The following is a 23588-nucleotide window of genomic DNA, read 5'->3' on the forward strand; positions in this document are numbered from 1 at the left end:
CAATGTTGAGAGAAATTGCAAATAAGTAAATGAAACATTATAATCATTGGCAAATTTCTGTGGTATAAATGGGACAACACAACTGCAATGCTGTTATATAAAAATATTGCACATTCTTGAAGAAGCAGGGCCACACCCCTACCCAGCATGCATTATTTTTTTATGTTTTTTATGTCTATCATGCGTTATTAAAATCCATTCTTCTTACAGGCAATGTTATCCCATGTTAACATCTGGCTACTATGTCTACTATGTCTTATGCTTTGTGAATGGTGTTTCTTGATCATTCATGGTAATGCATGGCTACGAGACCTAGAGAGCAGAAGTGGCTGTTGTCTCTGGGTGGGAGGGCACTACTGACCCGCCCACCCCCACCCCCGTCAATCAGAGCAACACTAGACAAATGTCTGTGAGCTGATTTATACAGAAAACCTGTGTTCAGCTAACCTGTGATGTAGCAGTTTGTAAAGACATGATGGGTAACTTCACGTGCCTTGAATGAAGCATGTTAGCCTTTACCCTTTATACTTAATATCTATAATGTGAAAGAGGAGCTTTTTAATGGAATGACTGGCAATGATTAAAATTGAGAGAGAAAAAAATGTTTCAAAAGCCTAATTTAAATTCTCCTTGTTGACGTTACCTGTGCAACAATTAGCATCCAGGGTGTATTGCTGCCTGTCTTCCCAAGATAGGCTTCAGATCCGACATGACCATGACCAGGATAAAGTGGTTACTCTGGATGAATGAATGAATAAAAAAACGAACTGCTAATGAACTACTGTACATTATTATCTTCCATAAACAGAAACATTTTTTTTAAGAAATGGCAAATGAGGAGCAACATATGCATGTAAGCGCATTTAGATTTTTCAGTAGTCAGTGTAAAAAATGTGTAGTGTTCTATAGCAAAGGTCAGAAGAACTGTGACTTATTTCACAGTTATTTCTGAGACAGGAGTGACTCATATTATAAAGATAGTGTTATTCTCTGGTGTGTCTGGACATTTCCAAATGTAAATGATCTTTAAAAATTGGTCCATCTGGAATATATTCGCTGCCAGTCAGGGGTCAGGCTATTACAATAATCTGGTGTATAGTATTTACTAGAACCGTCTGACACTGTGCAGAAGTATGACAGAGGTGACAGACAGAGGATATGAAGCCGTCTCGACAATTTCTTTCCCCTACTGTTTAAAGTCATATAATTCACATAATGGAAGCTTGCTAGCTTTAATATTATCTTTAAGCCTGGGTCTTCAACACGCCACATGATGCCTTCAAAGCTTTTACCTCTAAGGGGTGCGCCTCCGGAAATACCTTGTTGCTTCAGACTGCCTTGGAATAAGTAAACTGCAAATGTTCTGGAAAGCCATTTTATCCAGCTTAAAAAATAGTACACAAAGCACACTAAGACTGTGCAAAGTCATTTTAGTGACCTTCACATCCAAGTTCACTCATTTTAGAGTCTGGTAATAAGCTTCAACAAGATGTAACCATTTTACATTGACCTGTGTTTCAAAGGCACAATGTCAAAGGATGGGGATAAAAAGAACAGAGGGGGAAAAAAAGCAATTTCACATTTAATATTTACTCTTTTGCTAGGAATTTTGGCAACACATGCATGTGTGATTATGAGTGTGTGTGTGTGGGTACGCATGTGCAAGTGAGCAGTGTGAAGAAGCACATGGCAGCCCCTTTCACAGCAGGGAGCCCTGCGGGTCCTGAGGCAGAGCGTGAGGGTTGAGATAAAAGAGTCGAGGTGGAGGAAATTTCAAAGCCTCCCCTGCAGACATGCTCCAGCTTTGTGCATTTTAATGCTAAGATATTCAAATCTCATAGTCTTCCATTCTTAACCTTCCTTTCTTCATCAGTCCTTGCAGGGCATTTCTGTCTGCAGCTAATGCCGTGCCATGTCCACAAAGAGAAGACTAATTTAGGAAAGTACCGGTCTCTGTCATGGTAAAGGACCTGCATGTTCTTTATGTTTATCAACGAATCTGAAGAGACGTTAAACCTGACGTTAAAGACAGATTGAAGATAGGAGGTGAAAATGCAGGCTCTGTGGTTAAGGCTTTGGGCTACTGATCAGAAGGTGGAGAGTTCATATTCCAGCATTACCAAGCTGCCAGTGATGGATTCTTGAGCAAGGCCATTAACCCTCCACTGCTTAATTATATCCTGCCTCAACTGTAAGCTGCTTTGGATAACAGCATCAGCTAAAGTAATAGATGTTATATTGCCAAACAGACCATTCAGCCTGGCACAAAACTAGACTCAGTGTTCAGTTCTTACTCTTAAATACCAGAAAATACCAGTGAACACACATGAGCATGTTTTTCCCCCCATCTATGAGCAATGTAATCTTTGAGTGAAGTGGAAGTTCAGGTTAGATAATTCACAGATTATGCAGCTACCTAAATGAAAGTGGATTGGGCCAGTAATTAAACAGTATCTTGTGTGATCTATGCTGACTTTTGTTCTGTACAGGCTGCGAACAGCTCATTAAGTTTTGGCTTCCTATTCTGTCTAAGCTTTTGGTTCAAATGACAAAGTAAGGGCTTCAAACCCTCTTGCAATATAATTAGGGTTCATTTTAAATTGGCTGCTTGAGTTACGCTGTGAAAAACAGGTGATACAACCTTATATTTGTAATTTGATGATGCATATATTATACATGCTAGTGTTAGCTTTTGGCTGCAGTTTTAGATCGCTCTTATGTTGAGAGCCAAGCTGGGAGCCGGATTAGCGATCAGTGGACAGGCAGAGCTCGTGTGGCGCATGGCACTGTATCTCTTTGATCAAAGCTTTCAGAGCAACGATTTGACATGATTCATAAGCAGAGCGACATCAGGGTACAGTGGACAAGCGCTTTAAACTGAACCTTTGAGCCATGAAGTACACAAGGGAATATATGCAGGAAAAGAGAACAGAAGCCCAAATAGCAAATGGGATATAATACTAATTGCATGTTTTAAAAACTATTTTCATTATATTTAAAGGCCCAGGCATCATTTGTCATGCTGACGTGATGTTAAAATCTTGCCTATACATTTAAAGGCAAACCATGAACACAATGTATCAATATAAACCACTTAGTCCAAACAGCAAGCTGACATCTGACCTTACACTGACCCTCATATCTCGCAGGCATGCATAAATACCTGCAGTCTCAAAGACAGGAAAATCCCTTCATGCATGGATACAAGTGCCCAAAACTGAAATGGCTTTAAATTTAATCTGACAGGTCTTTCACATGTTTAAGACCAATGGCTGAATATAGCTGTCATTCTCAAGTGATTAATCATTTAGCTACAGTACTTCAGACAGAGAAACAGTACATCAACTCATGCTCGACCTTGTTTCTGTGTCTGCTCTGACCTCCAGAAATGTATGGCAAAGATTATATCACACAAGAGGAATACTCGCAAATGGATTCTGCTGCATGGAATTCGCTACATTCTTGAGGAACAAGGGAGGGGGAGGCATATTTTTATTATTCTTTTTTATCTTTCCTGCAAGTTGGAGCAGAGATGTGATCTTTATCATTATGAAATAGCGTTCTGCATATGCTGCCAGAGCTCTGCACCAATGATAGATAGTTAGAGGGACAAGTAAGCTGTTGAGTACTCCTGGAGGTGTTTAACACATCCCCTCTGCTGGGGCACTGATAGTAGGTTCAACTGTCTACAGTAATGGGCCAAAGGGAACAGGAGCTACCATGGTGACACTGCCGAGAGCAGGTCCACAGCTCCACGTTGCTGCCGCCGCTTTGTCCCAATGGCATCATGAGATTCATAGCTAGCAGACAAGATGGTTATCCCTGCACTGTCCAAAAGCTGCTGCTGTCCAATAAATCCCCTAAATTGAATTTAAAAGGCTTTCGAATTTCATTAGAAACTTGGTAGATGTCCTTGCAATGAACCAGGGACCAGTGGCCTGTCTAATTAACATTCAAGCAGAAAAAAAAAGAGTGTGCTTCGATCAAATCAAACTTTAATTACCAAAGATAACCCCAAGCTACTTCTAAAACCACTGCAAAATGGGGGACTTGGGGAAAATACATCCGGCTATAAATTAATCTTTTACTAAATAAGTGCCCCATGGGAAAAAAACTGCTTCAGACACTGCTGGCTTCAAATACATAAAGTACAGTGAAGAACAAACAATCCAAAACATGAAGAAGAAATAATCCCAAAATCATCAATTATATGGATTTTAGATAAAGTAACTTTGATGGAGACTAAAGGACAGCACACCACAGGAAAATACCACATCACTACTGCTTAATGTGGCTTTGCACAAGCTTGTGCCAAAGGTCTGACTTGCCAGAGGTGCCTGCAAAATCAAATTCCCTCAGCCTTTTGGTTCACTCGAGCTGGGTCTAAATAATTGATGGGGCCAGTGAGTGGTGGCTGTGGCAGCGACAGTGATTTGATTTGGGAGCCAGTCTGAATGGGTTCAGGATCCTTACAGACACCCTGCGGAGGGCCAGAGAGAAATGTCAATCGCACCTCATCTACAGACCGAGGCTTCACTGCTACACCAAGAGAGTAGCAATCACCAGGCAATCTGCAGCTAGTTCACCATCCACATTTAATGAGACACACACACAACAGATACAAAGAAAGACTGAAAAAGCACCCAGCTGCTACTCTTACAAGTGTCAAGTCCATCCCCCACTGTGGTCCATGAGAACACACAGAGGAAAAAAAAAACTCTGGATATCATTAGAATTGTAGGATCTATTCAGAAGTAGACTAATTTGTTTTGTCTATGTAGGGAGGGGACTGGGAGCAGAAAAACAGACACTTGACAATTTCACCAACATTATACACCAGTTCTCAATACACAGATTAAACCCACACATCTTTTTGTGAGAGGTTTTCAACTAACTGAACTTAACTGAAGGAGAAACACAGCCTTGATACATTGATTAGATAATCAAAGAGCAAAATACACACACAAGATGATGTCAGTGTGATCCGGGCCATGCGCCATATCTCCACACTGACCCTATCTCTGTGACTTTGACCTGCGCTTAGATAACTGTGTCACTCTGATCATACATCAATATGCTAATTTCTGGATGCATATCACAGGGCAAAGGAAGACGACTTCTCTCTGATTTTGCAGCAAAGTTCCTCCACTTCTCAGACATCCACAGGGTTTTTAAGAGAGACACACCTTAACAGAAAGAAATTATGATGTTGGCAGTTAGGCGCTGTACCGCTAGTAGTAAAAATTAGGACTCGTGAAATAGAAACATTGTCTGGAGGGAGCTGAACATTCCTTTGTAGTGTAAACGGGCCACAACAAAGTGACTCACCAGAATCCCAATGGGCACTCTTGTTTACTGGATTTAATTTCACCATCTCATATTGTCCAGGTTCTGATGCCAAACCCAAAAAACAATACCTTTTTTTCCAGTCATAAATCTTTGCTGCAATAAACTGTTATAACTGTCAAATCTCCTGAACCTTCTATGATCATTTGGCTTGTACCCAATCTTCAAGATGCTCTGGTAATCTGGGTTCATACCTCCATTGCCACTGGTCACCAACTCCTTGCCACAAAATTCAACCCATTCTAGAAGTCATAAACACACTGTGTGTGCCCAGACTAAGGTTTCACTCAGTCTCCCAGTTGGCAAATCCCTGCTCTTACCAGTCCTGTAATACCCACAGCAGTGTCACAGCAGAAAAGTTTTCACCTCATCGTCAGGAGATTGTGAGTTCAATTCCCCATGATTACACAGCTATCTGTGGCTAGCAGTCAAAGAGCATAATTGGCTATGCCTTCTGCATCTGAGGAATTTCATACACTCTCTCTTCTTTGCTGTTTTATTGCAATTCTGCTTTACAGCTATACACTTAATGGCATTAAGTGTAAATTACTGTAACATTATTGTCTGCTTTCATAAAAGGTTTATTACTACAATATTTGTACATTTATCTACGCCAATTTACAATTTGTTCCTTTTTGTAAATAATAATATTTTTTAAACAAGATTTTTTTTTAATAGAGCAAGCCGCATACAAAAAACACTAGGGCTGCCTACGACTAACTTAATCATCTTAACTGGTAGAGCTGTCCTTATTAATAGTAACTGACATCAATCTGTCCCAATAAATGAAGGAACATTGCGCAGATAACCCCAGAAAATATTGCAGTAAGTTAAAAAAAAAAAAAAAAACAAGAATGAGTGCAAGACATTGATATGCATGGAATCACTTTGATATTGAGTCAGACGATCATTTGATCCAATTGCAGTATAAAAACTGCATTAGACTGAGTAAAGCTGTGACAGAAAGACAAAAATAACCATCAAAACCAACATAAAGCAGAACGGGCAAGCTGATAGAACTCTCACTTAAGAACCATAAAAAAAGAACTTGGAATAAATAAAGAGAAGTAGTATATTGATCCCTTACCAAGGCAAGTTAGAGAACTTGGCTTTCATGTCCAGAGAGTTACAATGCATTTAGATTAATTCAGAGGTCCTATGAACAGGGCTTTAAGCGAAATACATGACATGAGTAGCTACTGGCATTTTTTTTATGATTAAACCTCTGCAATGTGATTGCTCTACCCTTTGGATCCTTTAGTGAGAGACTGCCTCAGGTTGTGCAGTTTAACCAGTGCGTCGCATCCGATTGTCTGTAGCAGTACTGTGACTCATAATCCAAAGAGAATTCCAGCACTCTGACACTGCTTCCCATCATGAGTGTCACTAGGTCAGAGCTCTGGGCATTAGAACCCACCTGCTCAGTTTTCCTTACTCTATAGAAGACATTTATTCTCAATGGCCAAGTGATTCTAGCACAGGGTTAAATGCAGAGACTAGCTGGTTCATGGATGAATTTGGATGTTTCGCTTGCTGTCATGCAAAAAAAACCAAACAAACAAACAAAAAACAAAAACAACAACAATGAGAAAATGATTTCTTCATCCTGTATTTTTACATGCTACATGAACATAAATCCCAACAGCATAAAGGAGAATATCAGCATTCCAGTTGAGATGCTCATTACAGTTTCAAAGCTTAACTTCAATTAATTCGCCACCATGTGTGTTTATCACCTGCAGGCTTAAGCTCAAACGTACAATCCTTAGTTACCTTCTAAGAGATATAGGTGTTTTGTCAGTGGGGCAGGATTTGTTATTTCAAGGTGAACTAATTTAAGAAAATATTAAGATACACAAAATTCCCAGTTAATTACCTGTCTTGCCTGGAAGCTTCAGTTTTATAATAGAATTTTGGACTTCTACAGATATTTTCAAGGAAAATTTTCAAATGAGCTGAGAGGTCACAGTGCTGCTTTGGCATAAACTTTTAATATTTAATATTCTTAAATTCAATCCAAATGCAAAAACCTCACTACTCAACATCAGTGTAGTAATAATGGTGGTTCTTACAGACAGGTAAGCTACAGAGCATGCCGTATGTATAAGCCTCAGCTTGATGTCTTCATAAGAAATGTGTTATTTGAGCTTGAATTAGAATTTAAATAATGCAATTAAACTAACAGTTTTTTGTATAGTGTATATATTTAAAGTTTATATTGTGTAATAGTATACATTGTGTAATTTGTGCACAGAAAGAACACAGGATTAGGATACAGAACATATCTGAGTACACCATACTGTATAAAAGCTTTGAATCCAGGAAGCAATTTCATTACTGTAGAAAAAAGCAAATGTACCATAATTCTGATTTAAAAGTAACACCAAGAAAAAACAATACTGAGAAGTCTAAAAACTAGTCCACATTGTTCATTGCTTTAATGCTGTGACTCTTCTTTCACACACATATTCTATAACTACAGACATGATAGTGAAGGAATCTCTCTCTCTCTCTCTCTCTCTCTCTCTAAACATCACCCCCCACCCCCATCGATTGCTCATGCATCATACTCATCAACATCCTCCTGTCGAGCTAAGGACATGTAAAACTCTTGAAGACAAGCTCAGCTATGGAGATTTGCACACCTAGCCAGTCAAATTAGCATAAAAATACTCACTGAGCAGAGAAGGCCCACTCGGAACGTAGCAAGTAACTGTGTCTGATCAACCTGTTTCAGAGACAGAGAGAGAGAGAGAAAGAGAGAGAGAGAAAAGAAAATGAGAAAGAGAGCACCAGCTGTGAAACCACAGTCAAACGATTGGAGGAGGAAAGACATTACAACAAATGTACTGAGGCAGCCACTATCAGTGACTAAAATCTGTGGTAAAATGGGGAGTACAGGGCTGAGGAGGGAGGAGGAAACAGATAGCAAAGACTGACCATATGGTTAGATCAAACAGTCACGTTAAAAGAAAATGTTATTTTATATTTTTAATACTACTGAGTATAACATGTTAATTACAGTACTTTCTATAAATATTGATGCTATTACCTGCAGATCAAGCATTTTTAGATATTCAGCCATTATTAAATCACTCAGGTCGTCAGATCACTTACATCTTAAGGTTACATGATCATGCTTAAAATCTCAGTGGGCTTTCTCCCTTATTTATTTATTTATTTATTTATTTATTTATTTATTTATTTATTTATTTATTTATTTATTTATTTATTTTTTAGCATGCACACTCTGGTCTAATGGCTTCACTTAATGTATGTTTAACTCAAAGGTCTATATCATGATTATTATTATTATTATTATTATTATTATTATTATTATTATTATTATTATTGTTGTTGTTGTTGTTGTTATTATTATTATTATTATTATTATTATTATTATTATTATTATTATTATTATTATTATTTTACTTTACTACTTGAAGTGTGTTCATTTCTTTTACCTGTTAATAGTTATGCTGTTTGGTCAACACCTGTTGTTCTCAAATTTACACACCTTCATGATTACATGCCCTTGGAAACATGGAAAAACCTAGAGATAGAACTGCAGTGGAGCCTAAAGTAAACTGTTGTAACCAGTTACTAAGGATGAGTGAATGAATGTGAAATACATCATGCAGTGTCTCATGTTAATGAATGTGATGTTTCTTTTGTCTCACAAGCTTCATATCTCTCAGCTCACCCAAATGAAAATAAATATCTCAAATGCTTTAAATGCTTGTTTTGTGATCTGATTGGACATGAGCAACTTTGATGAATAAATACTAGAATACGTTTAATTGTTCATATCAGTGAAGTGCATTACTCTTATCATCACAGGCTTGGCAGCACGAACATTAACAACAGTCTTTTGCTTTACAGCTCTCTGTATATTCTACTTAAAGCCATGCTAAAGTGTCTTCAGTAGCTGGATTAGTGACTCATGGGAGTAGTTGTTGCTGGCAGTGCATGCGACTGAATGTAGTCGGTTCTGTTTGTTGTTATTTGGTTGTTAATGTGTGTGAGTTGTGTTCCAGGCATATGCCTCTGTTAATGTGACTTCTGTCACATCAGCTGCTTTAGCAGATCACTCCATCTCCGATCTCCCACTCCATGTCACAATCAAGAGCTGCAGCTCTACATCACCGACAGCAGCAATCTGGAGATCAGCATGCTGTGTGTGAATCACCTTTCTTTTTGCATGCTCTCACACTCTAGTTCACTCTGCTTCTCCCTCTCTTCACCGGGCCGGTGACAAAAGTCCCGGCGCACAAAAATCCCTACCCCACTCAAAAAAATGCACCGAAAACGTCCTAGCCTTATCATCCTCTGGCTGTCCACTTTGTTATCTCTCTCTCTCTCTCTCTCTCTCTCTCTCTCTCTCTCTCTCTCATACACACACACTTTCCTGCTGTAGCCCTTATTTCTGTCTATCTTTTAATGTTACTTTCCATTGCAGTTTCCTTCTCCACTGTCTCTCTCTCAGTAAAGAAACAACTTTCCTCGAAGTGGAGATTACCTCAACCAGCCTCTTCAGAGCAGCTTCAAATGACCCCCAGTGTGCTTACCAGGCTGGATTACACCTCTCCTCAATACACACTAACCCCTCCTCAGGGAAACAGGGAAGAAGAAGAAGACACAAGGAGGGAGAAAGGAGGATGGCTAGAAAAATGTTCAGTTAATACTGGGAGTAAAAAAATAAAATAAAATAAATGCGCCCACCATAAATGACAATATGTGCCTCAGTGGGCTTTCCTGCTGTTGTCCATTGATTGTTTCGACACTTAAAGTAAAAAACGACAAAAATGGCCGAATTGTGACAGAACAATTTGTGCTTTCAGTGATTTTCCGTTGCTAATATATGTGCACTGTTATTTGCAATGAACATTTTTTAAGCTCTATTGCAAAGTGAAATACAGATTAGTACAAAGTTATAGAATTAATACAAATGATTTATTGAGAAAGTATTACAAACTGAAAGAAATAAAGACCCATAGAGTTGGAATTTATTTACATTTCATGCAAATGACATAAAAAAGGCTAGCATGGCAGGTGCAGTGGGTTGAAGCTGGATGTACAAACTACTCTAACTTCCCCTGAATTAATGTGTGCTAATGTGTGTGTATGTAATGCACAGTAACAGACTGGTGTTCTTGTTTATGTACTTTACTAAACTGGCCCATTTTCACCTTTATGGCCTGTGTGTCTATAGTTTCTAAATCCAACCAAACTCTAAGCAGAATAAAACAATTATCAAACGTAAAAATTAAATCATAAGCTGGATAGATTTTTATGAATTTGCAGACATGAGACCATGCTGATCTGTGTAACTATTTACGATACTTACTGTATTATTACTGTTGCAATAAATATTTGTCGTGTATAATACCCAGATTCCATTCTGTGTGTAAGTTTTCAAATTCTTCTCTCAAACTCCTCTTACTTGTTTTTGTGTTTCTGTCCATATCTTTGGTGTTATAACTTGTGTGGCTGTGGGTGGTGCATGCAAGACATACTCTCACACCCACACCCACACACTTTCTCCCTATCCCCCTGCTCCCTGAGTATGTCCAATTAAGGAAGGTCGGCTCCGGCAGCAGTGTGCACAGCAGCCACTTATTCTGTTACCGTTGGATGATCTGTCACGCTCAGCTCTGGCTTTCTTTATGTTAGTCTTCCTCCCAAAGGGCAGTGGCTAACTCCATCACCGGGACAAATGACCCATCAGTGCCACCATTCATCAGCCACCAAGGAATCACTTGCCTCGGCCAGCCCAAACCTCCTCCCACTGCGCCTGTCCCAAACACTAGGGCTGCATCTCCCATACCCACCATACTGAAACCCAGTGTGTGTGTGTGTGTGTGTATGCGTGTGTGTGTGGCAACAATGACTCGACTGCAAAACTGCATTACAAATCTCCCACATATGACACATCTAACATATACATACACAAACACATATATGACACAAATTCACAAACCACACACGCTACCCAGAATAGATCCACCTCGTTGAGACACAAGCAGTAGATAATGTTAAGGTTTTCGACTTGGTTGTCAGTGAGGGTTTTTTTTTTTTCCTGCCTGTTCTGAAACCCACACCATTCCCACACCTCCGCCAGGAGCGATGAGGATCTTTATGTAAGTGATGAGGCAGGGAGCAAATGAAATCACTGTAATTTGGCTAGAAGAGTAATGCATGTCCTGCATAATGAAGAGGACCAGCTTTTTACTGCTCACTGATGAGCTAAGTGGGAGTGTTCTTATTAATTAAGACAGCCTAATTTCCATAAGTCAAAACACCCAATGTGTGAAAAAAATCGTTGTTAAAAAAGACCAGAAAACTGGGAAGGAAAGCAACAGAGTAAGCCCTGACAGATGGTCTTTCATCATGCACAGCTTTAAGGGGAAAAACACGCTTATAGAGAATGCAGCTAGCACTTTGTCTTCTCCTTTCCTTAATTCTAAGCAATTAAATTTTTTTTCTTTAATACCATGAAAAAAGCATATGGGGGCATTACTCATTTGGTGCTGTTTTGCCAATGTAGTTTCCATGGCAACAGAACAACATGGACTCAGAAGCATGATAATTTCTCTCCTAGATACAGAAACACCAGCGTAAGCTCAGAATCCTGGGACTTGAACTTTGACTTCTCTCATCCAAATGCAGCAGGGGTTAAAGTACAGCTTCTATTTAGCAAAGATTCTTAAAGCATACTTGATGGCTGCATATTTTTCCAACAAACTGTAACTAGATAAAAATACACTGGCTTGGTTGGCCAAAAAAAGCCACAGCAACAATACACAATGTTGAGCAACAGAAGGTAGAAAAAAAAGTTTCAAATAACTTCTCTGAACTCTTTTCAGATACACCATCAGTCCCTGGATATTAAAATCATATTTCTGAGAAGAAGTGTTTTACTTCACATCAAGCCAAAAGCAAGTAATCTAAACAGTAAACCAATTCATAAGGTTTTAAAAAAGAATGAATGAATGAATGAATGAATGAATGAATGAATGAATGAATGAATGAATGAATATGACTGGATCTTTCAAGACTGCAGCTAAAGTCTCTCAGCTGCTACTGTCAAGGTGAAACATCAATCCAGAGGAATATACTGAATGCATTCACGGCCATGCTAATTCTTCCCAAGTCGAACAATTCTTCCTATCTGACTCTATCAGACAAGGACTAAAAACGAGACGTTGAGCCGAGAGAAGCAGAGATATCTGTGTGTACTATGATTGAGGTGCCTCGTAGGTCCCACTGATATTACATTTACAAATATATATGAAAATAAAAGGCATTTTAAGTAAAATGTTCTTCCCAGTAACCTGTGTGCATGAAAAATACCCTTCAAAAGATGAGGGAAAAAAATTCTACATAAACATATCTGCACCTAGGAAAAAAAGAATTTTTGCCTGCACCAGCTCAGTATAAGTACACTTGAAACATAATTGCTAAAATGTTTCAAAAATCATATTATATTTGTATTAAATGTGTGCATGCCTTTAATATCTCATGCTTGAACCCTGCCTTTCTGTGAGTCATCCATTGTAGGTTATGAAAAATGTACATTTTAGTGCACTCAAATATGTTACCTAAAAACATTTATCCCTGTGAAATATATTTGGAGTATTCCACAAGTCACATGTTCATCAGGAAGTCACATCATCATTTGTACTGCACATTTGAACCGAGTAAACAACACAATTATTATTCAACAATAAAATATATTTAGAGTATTTCTAATTTTCAATATCAGCCAAGTTGCTCATTATAGCAAATTGTAAATTGTAGCCATTAAAAGCAAAGTATAACCTAGATGGATTTATGGCTTGTTTTTTTTTTTTTTTTTTTTTTAGATTTATTGCTCCCATGATCAAGGGATTTGGAGACATTAATATTATTCTATGCCTTGAGTCATTCTAAGACCTAATCAGTTGTACCAAAACAATCACAGTTCGTGTGTACATAAGCGGTAGGTTTTTCGTAGGATAGATAGTAGTTGATGGGTTACGCTGATAATATTTTCTGACATTCGATCATGAACAGAATAGACACTTTCCCAAATTCAGTAGGGCAAATCGGCATGTTTGGATTCCAGGAAAGCTCACTCCTTTACCAGGCGGTTGTTCAAACATGAACCAAATCATATGAATCAGCCTGCTAGCTTGAAGAAGCTGTGCTTTAAAAAGTGATATGCCAATTTCAGGACTGTCAGACATGATTTATTAAAATCTCACCATGACAGAATTAACAAAGGTGGTTGCACTGCACTACCAGTTGCACTTGGTAAATAACATATGCACAGGGTAAGCCATGCAAAACCAGGAGATGACAAAACTCTTACAGATATTAACATTTTCTTCCCTTGTCATTGGTTATTTATTTGCTGCTGTTCCATCTGACCTGGCTTGGAATATTGAGGTGATCCATCCTTTTGGCTGTTTTTGACGGATATGAGAGAGACAGAAAATCTAGCATTTATATTAACATTGACAAAAAGTACCTGCTCCAACAACAGCAAATTCTCACCAGAGGAAAAAAACCCCCAAACAATTAAGGTTAGTGCAGGGGGCAAGGTGGGCAGTCAGAGGTGTTCTTACTACTTAATTCTTAAATCCAATAAATCACTCTTTAAAAAGTCTATGAATTTTGTATGAGGTCCAGTTGGTTCAGCAGGCCTGAGCAGTCAGGATTAGAAGTGGGGTTTTCAGTGCATGAGGCTAGGGGATCCTGTGGGTTGGCATGCACATTAAGGGGAAAAAGAGAGAACTGACTGGTCATGCAACCTGACATTTTCTCATTCCCTCTCACACATTATTCATATCTATTTAACATAGGGCTTTGCATTTTAAAAGCACACAGAACTTGACCTTGAAAGCAAGAAGAATGGCAAACCTGAAAGAAGTCAATACGGTATATTGCCAACTGGTCTTCCATACTAAGGTGGTAGTTCATTTTCACAAAAATGGTGCACACAAGTCATGGTGTGCTGCTTTTAATAATACATTCAATACATTTTTCCTTACTGGTCAGTGGGGTTATCATCAATCAAATTTACATTCCGAAAAGATTTCAGGTACAGCGAAATGACATTTCTCTGGTGCAAGTGAATGAAAATGCAGAACCAACCACCATCTCCAAATTCAGACACTAACATGTTGCTAAGTGTATTCTTAGTGACCCAAAGAGGTCAATCGAATAAACGAAATCCCCATCAGTTGCAATTTCATTAGAATCACAAGGTCACACCATTTGCCAAACAAATTCCTATTCATGGCTTCACAAAGCTGGGGAAAAATAATGCTCTTCACTAAATATCAAAAATCCAATCCAATTGCAATTGTGTTTGGTAAATAAGGATGGATTGTTTGTCTCTTAGCAGGGTGTGCAGTGAAGATCCTCTACTTAAATATAAAGTGACAGATGTCCCATTCTCAGTGGCAGAGGACTGTGTCTTGCCTTAATGAGCCTGTGGAGAAAAGTCACCTGAATAAAGAGCAGATTACAAAGGTTGGTCTGAAGGACAACAGTTTGTACAACAACCGAAGTGGAGAACTAACACCATATCAGCAAAATCAGGAGAAATTATTAGAATAGAAATTGAAGTATATTATTCTCAGCTTTCACAACCAATAACGTTTTTATATCCATATTTATTGTCACTCATATCTATTTTAATTGTATCATGCCACATTATATGACTTAGATATATAAATCATCGTATACTGGCATGTCTAGCAAACTGAGGTCTATGGAGAGGTAGTGCAATACAAATTCCAAAGAACAATCTGATCTAATTTTCCTCTTCTTGTATCATTGTGTCTCTAAGTTACTGCATCATTATTGCATATCTGTCAAACACATCAATAGCAAGACATTTTTTGACTCCTCAAAATCAGTGAATTTTGTTTGGATGTTTTTTTTTTCTGACAAAGATATTCGATGAACCCACAGTACTTTGTGTCTTCTGTCAAAACAAGAAATGAGAGAAAGGGCTATTTTCCTTATGGGGGAATAATGAGTGAACAATTTAATAGTTTCCTCTTTGCTTGTTAAGCACAATAGTGGAGACTTCTGGCACCTGAACATGAGACCTTCATCGTAATTGAAACATGGTACAGATGAATGAGTGCATAATGATGGGACTGAGCTAATGATCTGTCCCTCATGTCAATATCTGTAGGTGCCAACCCGCCTCCCTTCGGGTTTGAGCCCAGAAATCAAATCTGCAACCGATGAACCACTTTGCTGAGACACCTTGTCTATTTTAACTTTTCTACCAGCCCTGGGTTATTATAAGTTTACACACCACACCTCATTTTACACACGGAACATTTTTTTGTCCTCAAGGTTTACCCCAAAGACCACTGAATGGAAGCCAAAAGACAACTACAGAATTTTGATCAGTAGAGTCTCAATGCCAACTGAATCTATATTAGATTTAGTACAAAATCATAGGTTCTGACTAGAGACTAGAGGCAGGTTAGACAATTGTTTTTTGAGTTTTATTTTTCTCCAATTTTCTCTCCAATTTGGTCAACTGCCAATCCCCAAACACCAGCCAGCTCTTCTCTATCCTCTATCATATAACAGCTTCCAACTAGGTGGGGTGAAGGCTAACACATGCTTCCTCCAAGAAACCTAGCCATATCAATGCTCATCACATCAGAAAAGAGATAAAATGAAATTTTTATTTATGAAAGTCTGAAAGAAAAAATTCCCTTTGTCAATGAGCTGCTTTCATTTAAATAGTTTATATAAAATGTATGAGACTGGTGGCAACAAAGCTCTGTTAAAGAAGCCATGATGGTTCATTGTTAAAGACTGGAAACACTGCACTGCAGACATATTATTTATTTATTTATTTATTTATTTATTTATTTATTTATTTAACCAGTAAATTGTTTCTGTTAAAGTATTCTTGAGCACTATCTGCTGAAATACTTTGCTGGCTCAGCATCTGGAATGCAATCTACCATCTGATATCTCCTACTGTAAATATTTGGAGACTGTTTGCATTGAACTATCTTATATGTGCAACGATTTTTAATTCCTTTCATGAAGATGCTTTTCCAACAATGTCAAATGAGTTCTTACTTATAACTGAATGCTTATTTGCAGCTTTTTCTACTTCCCTGTGCTTATTGTGCAAAACTATATTTAGTCCATATAATAAATGAAACAATAAACATAGATCATTTGTATAAAGCACAAGTTGTTTTTTTAATGTTTACTATAGAAACATAGAATCCATTTCAGTGGTTTTCAGGACACTGAAGGTGTCAAACAGCAAACAATTATTTATACTGACCCTGTTTTGCCAGTAGCACATGGCCACTAGAAATCCCCCAGGGATAAGAACAGTTCCTGAATACATCTGATTAACTAAGCTATAGACCTCTGTGTGTGTGTGTGTGTGTGTGTGTGTGTGACTTGTCCAGCAGCATATCTGGCCAGGAGCAGCAGTTGAGAATCAGGCGGCTGTGCCCACAGGGTGTGTGAGGGCCATCGATCCTGCTCTGCCATTAGATACAAAGATGTCGAGGTAGATTACTCTCATAGTGCTGCCGTCTGCAGGTCAAGTGTTCTGCTCGTCAACAATAATCAGAGAGAGTGTGAGCTGTGGCATGATGTGACTCTGTGTGTCTGATAAATAGCAGCAGGTCTGTAGCTCAGGCCACAAAACCCAGGCAGTGAATTAGACTGGAACGGCTGCTGGGTCTCATCACAGGTTAATGACACACGTGCTGCCAAAGCACTAAATGATTCTGTGTTGAAAATGGGATAATGCCTCAGACAAAGTCAAAATGGATGAGAGAACTGGCAAAATGTTCCAATGTAATGGGAACATCTCAACTCTAACCAGGCAATCTCTCCCTCTCTCGTTCCTTCTTAAAACAGGAATGACTCACTTATATTTTACTTTCAGCTCTCTGTGTCACAGCCTCCTTCATCACCCTGTCCAAATAATACAACAGTAACAGAGTACATTCATCTTCTGAACTGAGAACATGTCACAGCTCAGGGGGAAATCAGATTTCCCCCACTGTTCTATTTAATTTGGGTGCCTAAATTCATGTAGGAAACAAATACCATGGTAGAGTTTAGTCCAATATTTATATCTTTGACACAGATCATTTTATTTAACATTTTATTTGATACATGTGACGATTCCATATGAAATCTGAGCACTGCATTGGTTGCTGTGAATGCTCTGATGCTGAATTATGATAAAACATCATCATCTGAGCCCAACTCTATTCTACTGGCCTTCATTTTAAACACCTTGTCGAAGGAATTGCTGGACATTAACAATCTCGTCATCTGATGCAGAATGCACTGGTCAGCTGGCACAGTGAAAGGAAAAGTGATAAAATATAGAAAATGGCATGCTGAGAGCATAAAGTGTGGACAGAACTGAATGTGGCTTGCCATAACTCTTCATGCTGTGACAGAAGTTGGGATGAGTTTTTTATTTGGTGACAGAAGTTGCAGTTACATGAACAGATGCATAAACGGATGACAGCAGTAGAGGTGGAGAGGAGGACAGATAACGCCAACAGACCAACATATTGAATGTTGATAAATGCATTTCAACATGTTTATACTGAAGTCTTTGCATGAAACTATACGATCTGTCTGTCCAGTTAATTTGTTCTCAAGCCATATATACATCATCAGTCATGTTTTGCTTATATTTCTGCATCAGATAAATGCTAGTAACCCTACAATAGAGCAGTAATTCACAAGCCTGGGCTGCTAAATCCTTTTCCATTCGCATTTAAACATTTTACCTACACTAACACCTCCACATTCAACTGAGGGGCTTATTAATTACCAAATTAGTGAGCTTGGGGGCATTCGAGAATGCAAATCTTTCCATGCAGGATTGAGAACTGCTTTAAGGCCTAAATCTACACGTGATATGGTAACAACGGTAAAAAAAGAAAAAGAAAAAAGATAATGCTTCAATATCAATACTCATTTATTTGCACTCGTATAAAATGATCTGATACTAAAATCTGACACTGTGTGATATGACACGAAACTACATGATGTAAGCCTAGTGCATGTTGTCACGCTAATGAACAGACCGCACGAAATGACAGCAATCTAGACATATTTCACGATTAATGACAGCAATCAAAGCATCCTGTACTCTGCAAAAATATCAAGAAGCGTTACTACATCATTTTCCTCCAAAGCAAGTAGCCTGACAAAATGTTACAGTCATTAAGTGGTATCTTTAACAGGGGGCATTTGAGGAGAGCTGAGTGTGCAGAGCAGTATCAGCGAGTGTGGTCATTAAAATGAGTGCTATGTGCTGTGAATCGTGTGCACACAAAGGTATTTGCGAGTGTAGAGCAGTAAAGTGACCATGCAGAGAAACTTTTGCACATGAGAGCACTTGAGCTGTGCGAGCAGTAAGCACTGAGGCACACACTTTCTGCTTGACTGTGTCTACTCTTTGCTCATGAGTCTAAGTGCAACGCATGGCACCTTGCACTCATTTTTTTTTCTGAATACTTATTTCTAAAAACTAAAAAGTTTACAGATTTTAGTATCAGCAACAACATTATTAAATAAAATGCTACTCAAATAAATTGTACTGAATAATGCTTACTACATATCAGTTCATTAGTTGGCAACCACAAGCCACCAGAGCAATTTCATTGCACGTTGGCATAAATTCTACACTACTCTGCAATAGTCCTGGAGGTTTGAGAACTATTCTTCCTAAAGATACTCCCTCAGATTTGATAATGGTGGTGGAGATCACTGTCTAACATGTCAGTCTAGATGTCAATGTCGATCTCTCAAATATGTTCTGGGTTGAGATCTGATGATTGCAACATACTCATGAAACCACCCTGGATGAAACCCTCTGGATGGGGCGGAGTCATCCCGAAACAGACCACTTCCATCAGGATAGAAACTGTTCATCATAGAATAAAGATAATTATTTGGAAGTAGTTTGAAGTGATTCTTCTCTCTAAGGGAACAAAGAAACCAAAACTATGCCAGAAGAATGCCTCCACATGCTAATCAGTATGGTAAAGTCTGCCTTTTCCACACTTTTCAGTTAATATTCAACAGATGATTGATAATAATAGCTCCTCTCTCATGCCTGACAGATCCTTTCCTCCAAGAGCAAGAGGAAATTCTAGCAAGCAGATTTGAAAGGACTTGGTTATGTTCCTGGTGCAAGAATATATCCTTCTTACTGAACATATCGGATTCTATTATAATTTTTAGTTCATTTATAATGAGACACAATCATTTAATTATTTTTTTTTTAATAATTATTATATTTAAAAAATACAGCTAAGACAAGAAACATGGCCAGACATGTAAATATATATTTAAGAAACAGCTATATAAGCATCCAATAACTGAACAAGAATCATTTACATTTAGCTAATCAGAATACAGAAACTAACATATTTAAGGCGACTGGAATGAATTCAGTCTGTCATCTGAGTGAGATTCAAAATTTCATACATAAACACAAAAGCAAATAAAAAACACTGTTATGAAAAGTGAAAATAGATGAAAAGAAACAGAACCGATTAAGTAGCACAAAAAGCTTAGCAGGGAGTTGTTTTGATCTCTATAGCTGCAGAAATATTTCTTGTAAGGTCACAGAGTTATCTCTTTAATTATTTTCTAAATGTTTTGTTTATTTATTTATTTTTTTGTTTTATTTTTGAAGCCACTATGATCGCTGTTAGTGAGTTAGCATCTTCTCTGAGGCTTAGCAACCAAAAACGGCAATCTTCTCCCTTCAGTTCCACACTTTCCAAAGAAGAAACTCTCCAAACTATCATACACAGTGAAAGGCCACATACTGATGATGATGATGATGATGATGATGAGGTACTATCATAAATCAGAAAGTACAGGATTTACAGTATTTCCAGTAGCAGTTGTGCTCATGATCTCAGATCAACAAATAATATATTATGCATACTTTCTTGTTTTGGCAATGGTGGTACCAAAGCTATCGGTTAGAGATCACCCAGTTATTATCCCAGCTATTACTCATAAGATAGTTCAATAACACCACTGTAAACTCGGCTAATTTCATACTTCACCAAGATAGCACTTCAGTTGCTGTTCATCTAATGCAATGTGAAGAGTTCACAAACAATTAAAATAGATGCCAATCTTTTTCCCCCCCTGCAGTGCAAGTCTTCACATCGAGCTCAATGCGAACACAATTAATAATAATAATAATAATAATAAAAAAACAATCAACAAGGATGATTAATCCTGAACATTGTTTCAATAAATGTTTTCTGAAATTATCTGAACCCGTAACCTTGCATTGGCTTCTTTTCCATTTCCATTTACAGAATTTAGCATAAGGCTTTGCAATACTTTGTAGTCTCTATCAAAAACATGTCCTCATTTTAATTTAGTGGGTCAGCGACTACACTTAGAAACAATCCTGGAATTCAGCCATAGTTGTATATGCTTACTCTCCTTCAGGTCTCAGATTTTTTCAGCCACTATGCCATTTGTCATACAACTCATTGCACTCTGACACACATTATTGGTTGTCACCCCCTAAGAAACATCATCAACAACAATAACCACAACAACACAAAAAATTAACAGGATCCAGTCTCAGTGTGAGCCGTTCATAGAAATGCAGGTCTTTTTTTTGGAGTTCCATTGTGTGTGTTTTTTCCTGAATAAAACCTACTATGAATAGGCCTTAAATAGAAAATAATTAGCAGGCAGCAGTAGTATATCCTTGCATAGAAGTTTCCTAATTGGTTATTACAGGCAGACCTATTGAAATTTTTACCTGCTGATTACTATGCTCAGAAAAATCATATAATCTTTTTCCCTCCTTTCGAACATCCATTTTAGTGGCAGCTTTAAGGATACAAAGCATGTTTAACTGATTACAGTACCTGTAAATTGCTGCTTTTCCTTAACAGCACTCTTAAGAATAAAACATGTTTTTATTGTGGAGGGGGAAAAGGGAGAAAAATCCATTCTGTGGCTTGGTGTCATTGTAGCCATTACTGTGCAAAATGAATTATTTACAAGTGAGCAGCCAAAAGCCTACACTGTGAAAAAAGAGCAAACATCCCTGTGCTAGCAGTCACGGAAAAACAATCAACCAAAGTTTTGATTCGCTTTTCCTGACAGCTGCAGTACTGAGTGCTTGAAATAAGACCAGCTAACTTGTTTTATGTTCATAAAGTCTAGGGCAGTGCTTCTGTTTCATTATTTAGCAGACATAGGACAGAGAAGGAGACTGTGTGTCTAAGAGTAAATAACAGCTCTATAGCAGGGAGATTGCTCAATGATGTACCACTTATTGAATCTCTGAGACAATCAGTTTAACCCACAGTATTTTCAAAGCCTACTCTATCCCTACGGGTCTAGAACAGTTTTATGTTAGATCACGGTTTTCAGACAGTGATATTATGCTTGAATTGTCTCCAAGAGGAAAGAGAAGATGAGCCAGGGAAAGTTAATAAGAGGTCATGTCCAAAATTCAGGGCAGCATCACCCGTGTGGAAAAATAACATACATTTTGAGGTTTTTATATGCGTACTGTGTGGTTATAGGTGAAAAACATGTGAGGGTGCAATTCATGCCATTTCAATACGCATAACATTGCATGAATAATGTGATCACAGGAATAATAAAATGTCCTATGCGAATCATGGACTTGAATCTGAACCAAAAACTGCGTTATGTGAAAAGACACGAATCGTATGAAATATATGAATCACATGGACTACATGTGACAAGTCCACAGGTGCAACATGTGTGAAATACAGTGAACGCAGTGTAAAATACACATCACATAATTGATCACATGTGAAGCTCATAAGATTAAATAGTGTGGGCTGTAAAAGAGTTATATGATCTGGCTCATCAAAGCAAATGGCGCTGAAAAACAGCAACTGCCACATTTTGGAATTTGCTCACATCTTTACATCCCTCTAAAGAAAGATATGGTTACTGCTGCGTTAGAAATGTAAGCATGACCTAGTATAAGGACTGCTGCAGTAGTGTGAGATGTGTGAGATGCCGAGGCAGCACTGACATTGGCATTGTTGTGTTTCTCACACTGGTGATTAGTCATGGAGCAGCTTGTGTCAGTGCTAATGATCCTCACCATGCGGGCTGGGGTGGGAGTGGAGCGCTGCGGTGCTCGCCAGCAGGGGGTCGGTGGGAACCTGATCTACAAAACGGCTAGGAATCCTAATGATCAAAAACTATGTTGCTGGATTTCACATGACCGGAGATGAGACAAAAAGGCTACAGCCACTAAACTGATGATTGCTATTAATAACTATAACCATTCCATACAGAGGTCAGGTCTGAGGAAGGTTCATGAATCTGAAACTGTGAGATCATTCTGGCCTAGTTCTTGTTGCCTAAATTGTCATCCATTTGTGAAAAAAGAAGCAGCCTTATTCCTTCTATGTTTGCTTACATGGTCGCAGTGATGTGTAAGTGTTGGAGGTTTAAGGTATTTTGAGGTAGGAGGGTGTTTGTGTGTGAACAGATAGCAGTGGATGCAGTTGAGAGTGGGCAGGCTGGTACAAAGACATGAAAAAACTGTAGGTAGAGAGATAGGGAGGGAGGAGAGTGTGATTCGCAGCAAGCCCAGGATATTGGCAGCAAATTGGGTCGGTTGGCTTAGTTTGATTACTGCAGTGGATAGCTGGAGGCAGCTTTCCAAAAGCTACTCCATCACATACGTGTCTCCCCCCTCCCTCCCCCCTGCTGAGGTGTTGCTAAAGAATCCTGTTATGTGGGGTGCTTCAAAGGCGTGCATGATGCCTAACATTCACCAATGGAGCCTGTCAAAAAGAAACAGAATACAGTGGACTGAATGTTGCTTTGCCACTTAGACTTTACAGTAGACAAGCTTTGTTTGTGAACCTTGAACACACAGTTTGGACACAAAGTTGTCTGCACAGTACTACACAAGAGCTAAAAATAAATAATAGGCGGATAATAAATTAAAGAACGCATTTGCATAACAGCAGCATCTTACTCTACAGCAGGAAGTGAGATGAAAAAGCTCTCTTAAAGGTAATACTAAGGTAGATATCAACGTCTAATTTGATTAGTGGGTTGCTGAGAGCATTGCATTGTGATACTCTGCTGACAGGAGAAGAGAGATGAGATGCATACAGACAGAGCATGGATCATTGTATTAAATATGGCAGAAGTGTTAGAGATGGCTGACCTGT

At 38.4% G+C, this 23588-nt stretch overlaps 1 protein-coding gene across 9 annotated transcripts in view; it reads right to left on the reverse strand.

Moving 5' to 3' along the window:
* rbfox3a (RNA binding fox-1 homolog 3a) overlaps positions 1-23588 on the reverse strand; it is a 320348-nt gene that overhangs the window by 227473 nt on the left and 69287 nt on the right. For all 9 annotated transcript variants that reach the window (XM_058406813.1, XM_058406811.1, XM_058406818.1 and 6 more), the window contains exon 3: positions 8024-8074. The gene's annotated coding sequence lies outside the window, so the exon portion shown is untranslated. The remainder of the gene's footprint in view (positions 1-8023; positions 8075-23588) is intronic.

Source organism: Hemibagrus wyckioides, linkage group LG13 (genome assembly GCF_019097595.1).
Source record: "Hemibagrus wyckioides isolate EC202008001 linkage group LG13, SWU_Hwy_1.0, whole genome shotgun sequence".
NCBI classification, from domain to species: domain Eukaryota; kingdom Metazoa; phylum Chordata; class Actinopteri; order Siluriformes; family Bagridae; genus Hemibagrus; species Hemibagrus wyckioides.